This window comes from Crotalus tigris, unplaced genomic scaffold (genome assembly GCF_016545835.1).
Source record: "Crotalus tigris isolate CLP2741 ecotype Arizona unplaced genomic scaffold, ASM1654583v1 scf7180000018105.1476442, whole genome shotgun sequence".
NCBI lineage: Eukaryota > Metazoa > Chordata > Lepidosauria > Squamata > Viperidae > Crotalus > Crotalus tigris.
In genome coordinates, this window is record NW_024096826.1 from 941,618 (window position 1) to 953,135 (window position 11,518).

Sequence of the window (11,518 nt, forward strand, 5' to 3'; positions counted from 1 at the left end):
GGCTGGTTTCTGGGCAGTTTTTCAGGGTCATTCTTACTATTGCCAGCAAGAAAGGGTGATTCTTTCAAGTTCCCCGTCCCGTCTGCTGGATCCATGGAGCTGACCTAAAGAAGAAGATGGCTGGTGGGAAGAGAGCTATCTTTTTTCCTGCTTCTGGAGGAGGAATAAAAACATGGGGAAACTGATCCATAGGAGTCAAAGTACTGACAGGGAAGCTGACCAGAAGAAAGGAAAATAAACTTGATTTTTAAGGTTATAATTAAGGTGATGGTTCTCAATTTATTTTTCATTTATGTTTAAAGCTACAGACATCAGTGGAACATAATGGCTCTCCCTTAACACGTATTTGTACTTTGTCTGCAATTCTATTATTCAAGGGATTGTTTAACTCTTGTAATCATAACCCTTGTTAAGCTCTGTTCAGAGTATTTAATACCGTATTTTCCGGCGTATAAGATGACTCGGCGTATAAGACGACCCCCGACTTCGGAGAAGATTTGCAAGGTTTAGAAAGTCGTCTTATATGCCAGAAAATACGGTAATTAATATTAGGGAAGTGTCTTACCCCAGATTAAACTACTACTCCATGCTGTTCAATAAGTTGTAAATCTAATTGATGGCAGCTCCCCAGGATCTCCAAAAGACAGTGTTTTTTCTCGCCATCTTCTACTGGATTTTTTTTAAGACTAAAAAAAATTAAACAATAGGTTCTCTCACATATTTTTTTAAAATGAAACTATTCTATGTTGGGTTCTCAAAGCTCTGCTCCCAGGGAGGCCTTGCAGATATTCCATACTCCTGTTGACTCAAGAGAGAGCCTTGCTGTTTCAATACCCACTGTGCTCATTTGTCACACACCATCCATTTCCTTTCCTACCAGGACAGATACAAATTAAATTATTGCTAGATATGAACAGTCAGATACTTAAATTACAAATAATTAGATTACAATGTATAGTGTAAACAGGGTATTAGATTTGGAGAGCCTTTTGTTCTTACCGGCTGAGTAAATGCTGTATTGCATAAAAAGTGAATTGATAAAACAGTGTTAACTTAGAATGTACTTTGCATCTAATAATTTTGCTCTCAGTGGCTGAGCTGTTTTGCAATTTAGGTGGGAAATGGGAACAGACTTCGGAATAAACAATGTGCTGATGTGGAATCAGTGCTCTGCTGAGGAGCCAGATATATGCATGAGACAAATTGCTTTACAGGTAGTCCTCAATGTACAACTGTTCATTTAGTGACTGCTCAAACTCACAATGACACTAAAAAAAGTGACTTATAACTATTTTTTCCCACTTATGACCATGGCAGCAATCCCGTGGTCACATGATCAACATTCAGACGCTTGGCAACTGGTTCACATTCATGATGGTCGCAGTGTTCCAGGATCATGTGATCCCCTTTTGCCACCTTTTGACAAGCAACATCAATGGGGAAGCCAGATTCATTTAACAACTGTGTTACTAACTAACAACTGCAGTGATTTACTTAGCAGCTGCAGCAAGAAAGGTCGTAAAAGGGGGCAAAATTCACTTAATAAATATCTTGCTTAGCAACAGAAATTTTGGGCCCAGTTGTGGTGGTAAGTCGAGGACAACCTGTATTTCAGAAAAAAATCTGCTCTTGTCTTCCTAGTGGGGCTGACATTTTCCTAGCATCATCTGAAACAAAGATGTGGAGGATAAAGGGGACTGAGAACCATTTTCTTCTCATACAGAACCCAGACCCATAAATGGAAGGTCCTTCTGCAGCCACTCCAGACTGAATCCCTGAGCTGTGGGTTCCCCTGCTGCTGTCTGTGTTTGGCCGCTGAGTCAATTCAGGAACCTAGCAAGGTCAGCCCCGGGGCGTTCTTGACAGGGGATCCCCTGGGAATTGCAAAGTGGTTAGTAGATTGGGAAGTTACAAAAACATCCTGAAAGATTCACAACCATTACTTCCTTGTGGTTGTGAAAAAAAATGTACGGGAATAAGTGCAGCAGTCAAACTGAAGGTGTCTTCAGAGGCAAAATTCAGTTGAAACATATCTGAAATTATAATGTTGCAGCAAGGAAACATTGGTAGTTCAATATAGTAAAAATAAACAACAAAAATAGAAAGAATACAGAAAACAATTAAAATAAAGAAAATATAGTTATACCTTCCCTTCTTGACTCTATCAAGTTATTTTAAACGCTCTGCCTGGATTCCCCACCATCTTCATGCTTTTTAAGTCCCTGGATCCCAACCTCATTAGTTCAACCTTTTCATCTTTCAAAAAAAATAAAGTCTACACAAGATTCCAGTCTTCCAAAAAGATTTTGTCATTTTTTTCTCTAAGTTGCTCAGCTTCACCATTTTTGCAAGTTCAATTAATTTTATAAACCAGTCTTCCATTGTAGATTTTCACTGCTTTTCCACTTATTTGAATACAATAATCTTGCTGCAATTACCATATGCAACGTTGCTTTCCTGTATTAATTTTGTTTTTTTGGTCCATAAAACCTAATAGGTATAATTCTGGTTTTATAATACCAGTATGAAATATCTTTTGCATCATTGTATGAACAGATGGATTGCCTTTTAATATTGTCTTGCTTAGGGAAGAGGAACAATTCACATATTAGGCCACAGAGCAAGAATGGAACCTGTTGCCTTCCAGAGGAGCTAAACTGCATTTCCCAAATGGCCTGGGATTCTGGGAAATGTAGTTCAGCAATATGTGAAATACCACAGCCCCTCTGCTCTCTCCCCATATGAAGAAGAAAGATGTCAAGATAATAAGCTCTTAGTGTGCTTAAATCTTTGTTCAGAATTAATTTAGGATATTTTTTGCTGCACATCTAAATCATTTGAGGTTATTCTTCAACATGACACTAAACAACATGTTTAGAGGGTGATTATCTAATACCCTAAGAATACAAACACCTGATAAGACATTTCTCTCAGTACCGTTTTACTATACTGATACAACATAATCTATGCCTATTATATAGTGAATGTGTTTCAGCATTGACAGCCTAATATGGCAACACAAGATTCTTAGATGAGCGACACATTTGCGTTCTAGAATTCCTCCTAGTTTGTGTACGTGGGCTGTTACATACAGTTACAACTCTCCTACCAAGTGACAAAAAAACAGACATATGACATACATCAAAACATTCACCAGTGTATTTGTCTTCTGGTTTGATTTAATACGGTAGTTTTAATTTAATTTAATACGGTAGTTTTAATTTAATTTAATAAGGTAGTTCTCCACTCATGACCACAACGGAGCCCCAAATTTTTGTGGTTAAGTGAGACAGTTTCCAAGTGAATTTTACCACCTTTCTTGCCGCAGTTGTTAAATGAATCACCACAATTGTTAAGTTAGTAACACTGTTGTTAAGTGGATCTGGCTTCCTCATTGACTTTGCTTGTCAGAAGGTGGCAAAAGGTGATCACGTGACCCCCGGACACTGCAACCGTCATAACTATGAGTCAGTTGCCAAGCATCTGAATTTTGTCATGGGGATACTGCAACGATTGTAAGTGTGAAGAACAGTCATAAGTTGCTTTTTTTTTCAGTGCCTTTGTAACTTCGTATGGTCACTAAACAAACTGTTGTAAGTGGAGGACTACCTGTATTAACATTGTTTTTGTAGGGATGATTGGTACTAGTTACCAGGACTACACAAGTCCCATAGTACATTTTATTCAAGCTATCCCTACACAAATAGCTCCACAGGCCACGACAATATTAATCCCATGTATCCATCCAAGCTGGGAGGTCAGCCTCAATTTCTTATTTCGCAGCTGCTTATGTCTGCCTCATAGTGTCAAAAATCTTCTAGAGAACAATGCTGCTAAGCCTTGTAGGAGAGTTTTGTATAATTATGTTTAAATCTTTCAGTAGGAATCCCTTACATGCTGGGATGGAAGAAAAAATTAATTTGGCTTGCATTTTAATAGGATCCCATCTAATTTACACTTTCTAAACCTATCAGTGAAGTGGAATGCAGCTATTCCCTTGTTTCCACACTTTGCCAAAGCCACCTACTAAATGGGGGGGGGGGAACCATCCTTAGAAATACTTATTTTAGGGAAAGTCACAATAATTATTTTGTAGCACCCACACACAAAAAGGAATATATATATCAAAATCTGAATCTGTAGCGTTGACTTCAGATTGTAGTGTTCACATATGAATGTCCATTTTACACACCTCGGGTTGACCCGCCATATAACACAATGTACATAACTGAACTGAAATCTTGCAACATGCATATGTAAAATGGCTTAGAATTAGACTTTTTGAAATTCGATGATGTGAGCTTAAATTATGAGGTTCCCCAGTGGAAGAAGAGCACAGTGGAGGTGGTTGATCGAGTAACAATGGATCCCACCTCCCCCATCTCTGTCACCGCCCTTCCCACGTGTCCTTAGATTTTAATATTTTATTTATGTTTTAATTACATATGTATAGACATATTTTTATGACTTCCCAGAGTTACCTATGATAAGATGGGTGGCCAATACATTTTATAAATAACAACAACAATAATAAAAAATTGGGAAAGCACACTGCACAAATTTAAAATCATGATTGCCTTCATCGTCCTAAGGCCATATTTCAAAAACGATGCCAGGCAACATAAATTAGTTCTGGGCCAAATCTGCATGAGAAATGATATAGTGTCTTGAACTATTTCATCCATGGTCAGGGGCTTAACTGTAAGGTGACCAACTGTCCTCCTTTAGGGAGGTCAGTCCTCCTTTTGTGAGTTCTGTCCTCCCTCAAAAAGTGTCCTCCTTCATGTCCTCCTTTTTGATATTTGAAGACTAATCTGCAGGGCTTTTTTTCCCCCTCATAGAACGCTCAGAACGGCATTCCGGCACCTTTTTTTGATGTTTTTTTTTTCCAACTTTTGCATGAGCTGTGCTACTCCCACTATTGGCTTTCGAAAGCCAATAGGAATTGCTGCTGAGCGCGCCAAAACACCCGGCTGGCAAACTTTGCACATGCAAGTTGTCTGTATTATTGTTGCAACGAATAAAATGTTTCTTTTATTTACGATATTTTTTTCTTCAATTTATTTGTGTCCTCCTTTTCATTGTAAAAAAGTTGGTCACCTTATTAACTGACCTTTGTCCTGCCTGTTTTTTTCCTCCTTGGCCTCAGTAAGGGAGAGGGGAGAGGTTCAGTAGGCAGTCCTTCCCCATCCTGCTCACCATTGCTTCTCGTCAACCAGAAAACAAAGGCCTGAACTGCCTTCTCTCTGATCCTCCCCTTCATCTACCATACACAGCATTACACTGAACGTGGCTTCCTCAGCTTTTTGTGGATTCCCAGATTTTCTGTAAGAAGGGTGACATCATGGTCATTGCAACCACTGGCCACCATTTCCCCAAGTCATATGTGTGGCTCTTTAGGGAGCCACACTACACCAAACTAACTTTCCAGTTTATTCTAGATAAATTAGTCTTTGCTATGCTCTATAGTTAACTTCCAGGCATTTTGATGCCCGAGACAGATAAGCTAAATCTCCACTTGAACAAGTGATTTAAAATACAACTTTTTTTTAATAGTTACCCTTTCAACCTCTCCAACTGTTGAGCAGAGCCCAACTTCCTTTCCACAGAGCAGGATAAATATTATTTCGGCTGAAGTTATGCCATCATATAAGCAATTTAAAAAATTGGGGTTGCAAGTTAGCACCGTCAAGAAGCTCTTATTTAAAAAATGGCATAAATATTATAAGCAAATACCTTTTGCTTAACCTCATCGGATAGGCTTATCTGCCCTGTTGAGGTTTTTCTCCAATCAAAGGCAAACTCCCGGAGACACCCTTGGCTATGCCACTGCTTTGTAGCTCTGTTTTCCTTAAAGCAAAGAAGTAATGAAAATTTCAGGTTGGCCGTTTTCAATTTCCAATAAAAGATTGATATCACATATATTGCGCATTACATTTTTGTCCTCCTTGAGGGCAAAAGAGAGCCTTCTCTCTTATGTGTACCCTAACTGGGAGATGATCCATTCCTGAAGATTATTAACTACATTTAAAAAAGAAGTAGTTGAGTTCATCTAAAATTCAAGCCATTATTATTCATTTTTGAAAATTATGATCTATCAATTTGTTTTATTTAGAGGTCTGTATCATTCTAGCATAATCTTTCCCCTGTGGTTCTACAGTGGTTGAATGCTTTATCACAAGTCATTTAACTAACTTTAAAGGAGGAACTCAACTGCTGCATTGGTGCTGTTTGATGCTATCCTACAACCTTGATTTGCTGAGTTCACAAATATCCAAGCCCAAACCAAATAAACTGCATGACCACTTAGCTTATTGTGTGAAAAGATTTCTGTGGCAAAATAACTTCTTGAACCAAAATATAAAGGACCTTCTTTCCTAAAAATGGTAAAGATTTTTGTGGGATAATTACCAATAGGAAGCACACTTCACAAAAGGTCTGTGAAATATGCTACACTAACAAGATTTCTCTGAGTATTGGCAGCCTTCAAAGGGTTTCTTGTTGAATTCATAGTTCATCAGGAAAGTAGCACATACAGAAGTCATTAAAAACAGTCTCTATTTATTTATTTTTATTTCTTTATTTACTTACTACATTTCTAAGACTTTCTGAATCCATAATAACTGTACTATGCTCCCAACCATTTTGAATCTAGTTTTAGCTTTTCCTCATTCAGGGCTATCAGCCGAAAAAGAAATAACTTCATTATGGTTTTTAACAAGTAAGATATAAATTGAAATGATTACTATCCAGGGTTGATTATAGTCATCTAGTTACCTCAAAAAAGAGCAGCCAGTTTTCTAGTTCACAAATTATCTCTTAGGAAAAGACTGGAAAAACTCCACCAAATCTCCAAAATGAAAAATGAATTTGTTCTGTCAGCCTTTCCAGATAAAGCAGTCAAGAAACACAAGTAAATGATCTAATTTTACCTTATTGTAAGGCTACTTTAACAGGATCTTGCAAATATGAAAGTACAAATCTCCTGCCGTCTCTTTAAAAGCCTGAGAAATTGGGGAGGGTCCTTGGTAAGCCTCTTTCTCTGCCCATTTTGCAGCTGTGATCTATGCCCTCTCTTATCTGACCATCATCTGACCAGTGATGACGAACCTCTTAGAGACCAAGTGCCCAAACTGGAACCCAAAACCCACTTATGTATCGTCAGGTGCTGGGTGGGCATGGCCCATTGGGTGGGTGTGGCTGATTGGGTGGGTGTGGCCCATTGGGTGGGCATGGCTGCGGTGATAATGGCAGACTGGGTGGGACTAAAAAATTCAATCAATCAATTCTAACTTTGCAAGATCTTTTTTTTCCCATGAGAAGGTGAAATTGATTGATTGATTGATTGAACGTTGTTTTTTGCACACGGCGGCAGAGGCCTAAAGGGAAAAGGTTTTATAAAACCCAGCTGAAGGCCTAGGACAGGGATGACGGCATGTGTGCCCATAGAGATGGCTCTGCGTGCCACCTGTGGCATGCATGTCAGAGGTTTGCCACCACAGCCCTAGGCAACATCTCTTTGCCCTCTTCCATTTCTCAAGTTCTTCCTCACATATCATTAGGATTCTAAAGAGAATAATTCAGTTGATCTAATTTTTGTAACAAATCTTCTTTTTTGACTGACTTGGTTACAAGAGACCATGATAAGCACAGGGACATAATACTCGATACATGCAAACATAATTGTTTTTATTGTCCAAATGCCCTACAGGTTTTCCATTTATGTGCATGTAAGCTCTTCATAAGATGACTGATTACCTATTTTAGGAATAAAGTTCAAGATCATGTTAAGGATTTTAACTAAAATATTTTCTGATGAATTAATTTTATTTTTAACCCATAAGAAGTACACTTTATATTTTTTAACTCTCAGAACCAGATGTTCTATTTCTTCAGTCCACAATTCAGATACATAACTAATATTTTTATTTTACCTTTTATTTCCTTATAAATTTGTTTTCCTGATTTCTTCATGAATAAAATAATATAGATTGTTTATATTTGTTTAACTCTTGTGTTTGTAAAAAAAGGGAAAACACCACTAACACCAGAACATCCAAGTTTAAGCTTTTTCCATGGTAAACTGGGTCTAAGAAGATAGCAACATGATAAAGGTATCTCCTTTTATAACAATTAGCGGAGCATCTTCATGCTGCAGTTAATGGGTTGTGAAGATGAGCCAAGGTTCTAGTTCTGAATGAGGATCAGATTCTTTTTTTCTTAAAGCCAAATCAGTATTGATACCCCCTTGCATTCTCTGTCTCTTTGTGTGTGTGCCAGAGTTTCTTAAACTTCCAAAATCTCAGTGTTTAAGGCCGCTAAACCTGGAGTAAGCATATCAGAATTATAACATGAAACTGGCTTTGAGGAAAATATTGCAGATTTTTAAAAGGTATTTCTAACTTTTTCTCCCTATATATTGAAAGTTTCATTACTTTGGAATTCCAGAATCACAGCTGTTGGAAACAAAACAAAAATATAATTAGAGAGTAATTTAATATTTATAGTTTTGATTCTCTCCACCTGTGCTAGTCTGAAAATGCATTTTTTTTAAAAATAAACTTATTACACAGAAAGTTATCCACTGACATGCTGTAAGAACCCCTGCAGAGATAATAGTTCTCCTGACATTTTTTAAAACACTAAAATACAATTTAAAAAAGAATTTGATGCTGTTGCCAGGAAAGGTAGTCAAACTCATGAGGGGTATTTTTAAGTTTAATATAACTTTGTAGTGAGGTATTGTCTCATTTGCTTTATCTTTTTCCTTTCATAATCTTATCATTTTATTTTATTTTTTATTTAGGCCCATAGTATTTCTCTTACACAAATTTCATTGTTAGATTCTTTGTTTTGGATTGGTTCCATCTGTCAGATTTATTAGTTTCAGCTCAAAGTTCTAGTCCTCATTGTTAAATGTCTTCATCAAGTTATAGACAAGATGGCTTTTTCATTGCTTATATTTTCTTTGGAAAGCTGTTTCAGAAGCACCAAGGATATTGTGTGTATCATTAGAGCAGTTTAAAACAGGGGAAGGTATATTTGGCTATATAGGTAAATTTGCTTGATAGGGAAACCCTATGTGAAATTATTATTATGTAGACATCTGTCCTCCATTTTTTCACATGTTTTTCCTCTCTTCTATTATCCTCTCTTGTTCTCAAAGCTGCTTTGTCCTTTACTCCAAATACCAAGTGTCTAGTACAGTGGTAGTGAACCTATGGCACGGGTGCCAGAGGCGGCACTCAGAGCCTTCTCTGTGGGCATGCGTGCCATCGCCCCAGTCCTAGGCCTTCAGCTGGGTTTTATAAAACCTTTTCGCTTTAGGCCTCTGCCGCCATGTACAAAAAAAAAAAAGGTTCAATCAATCAGTCAATTTCAACTTTTCGCGGAAAAAAAAAAGATCTTGCAAAATTGGAATTGATTGAACTTTTTAATCCCACCCAGTCTGCTGTTATCACCACAGCCATGCCTACCCAATGGGCCACGCCCACCCAATGGGCCACGCCCACCCAGCACCCAATGATGCATAAGTGGGTTTTGGGTTGCAATTTGGGCACTCAGTCTCTAAAAGGTTCACCATCACTGGTCTAGTATATTCTCCTTCTCCTTCTCCCTCTCCCTCTCCCTCTCCCTCTCCTCCTCCTCCTCCTCCTCCTTTTTCCTTCCATGACTGCTAGTGGAAGAAACTTTATAAGAATTTGGCTTTTATGCTACATAAAAGAGGAAAGACATTAGATCTTCCACATGTTCACTGAACATGAAAAGGGACCCCCCACTAACTGATAGGGCCAGAGAAAGCTTCCTGATGAATTGAAATAGTCCTACGTGTAAGTATACTTCTAAGTGTGTGAAAGGATATTGGATAGGATAGTTGTCGGACAATCATATAGTCCTCTGTCTTTTCTTACAGCATCCCTAGCCATATGTTTAATTAACTATTTGTTAATTATCTCAATAACTGGGCAATGTATTAACCGAAATTATCTGTATAGAAGAAATCTATTAAATACTATTATTAATAACTCTGGAATGTAGCCCTGTGATCAATTGTAAGGGAGCCAAAAGTAGAAGAGGTTTTTTCCCAAGGACATTGAGAAACATTTCCTATTTCAGAGACATTCAGCAACCTCATGCATGACCTCACACCTGTGCAGTGTTATCTGAGTGAATTCATTTATGAGGTCATCTTGTTTTAAGCTATTTATCCTGGGAGATTTAAATACATGCAGTTTATTTCCCTTACTAACATCCCTTTGCTTTTGGATCATAAAAGGTGTGAGGTTATCACTTAAAAATGTGGTCATTCCAAGAAATACTAAGTCAGGAGAAACAGGATTAGGCCACGGTAAGGTTGGTATAGAATTCTGTTTTTTGAACATTCTGTGTATCCTTATTGGACTGATACATGATTGGTGGGCCTGAGAGCAATGGGGAGTATTACTCTACATGCCCTAATACACAAAGGGAAGAACTGTGGCAGATGAGTTTTCTTGGCAGCAGCAGAAGATCTTTGCTTGGGCTGAAGGCAGAAGGAGGAAAAGAAAGGCTAATCCATGTGGCTTTTAGCCTCTGTGGTTTTGCCAGGACTGAATTTCAGAGTTTAGAACAGCGGTTCTCAACGTTTGTGTGACGGCGACCCCCGCCACACAAACGTTATGCGCATGCGCCGTGCGGTGCGCATGGGGGCGCCCCCCGCATGAGGTGCACATGCGTGGCGCCGCCCCCTTGCGTGGCACGCATGCGCGGCGCCGCCCCCGGAGTGCGGCGCCGCCCTCCAGAGGCGCGCCGCCGCCCCCACGCGCGGCGCGCGTGCGTGGCACCGCCCCCCCGGAGGCGCGGCGCGTCCCCGGAGGCGACAAAATGGCGGATCGCCGCGTTTGGCGACCCCACAAAAGAGGTCGATCGACCCCAAATGGGGTCGCGACCCATAGGTTGAGAACCGCTGGTTTAGAAGTTCCAAAGGACTTGCTTTAGGGAGGGAGTAGCATCTCTCTGCAATTGCTAAAAGAGGCAGTCAAGTCTGCCCAAATCTGCTTTTGCTTTGTAGTTATTAATCATAGGAGGTTGAGGAGCAGTCGCTTGGTAAAAGTTTTAGAGTTGGGAGAAGGCAAAAAGCAAACAAGGCATGAGAGAAGTACTTGGAGAGTCTGAGGAAGTGTTCAGAAGAAGTCCGCTATGATTGGATGGCACAGTTCCTTCTAAAGGAGCTATTGAGAAGATGACTTTTAGATAATCTACTATATTGGCTGTGGAAATCTAGTTGGGGTGATAAGAACTAAAAATGCCTTGTACCAGTTTTGTTACTATCTCAGCCCAGTCTTATCTCAGGAGAATCTGGGTAGCTTCACTTATGCATGGTCACAGACATATTGCACTAATCTGTACATACTGCCACATGAAGTCCCCAACTTATGACTACAATTGAGCCAAAAAAGTGAGACAGTTGTTAAGTGAAATTTACCTCTTTTTACGACTTTTCTTGCCATAGCTGTTAAGTGAATCACTTCAGTCATTA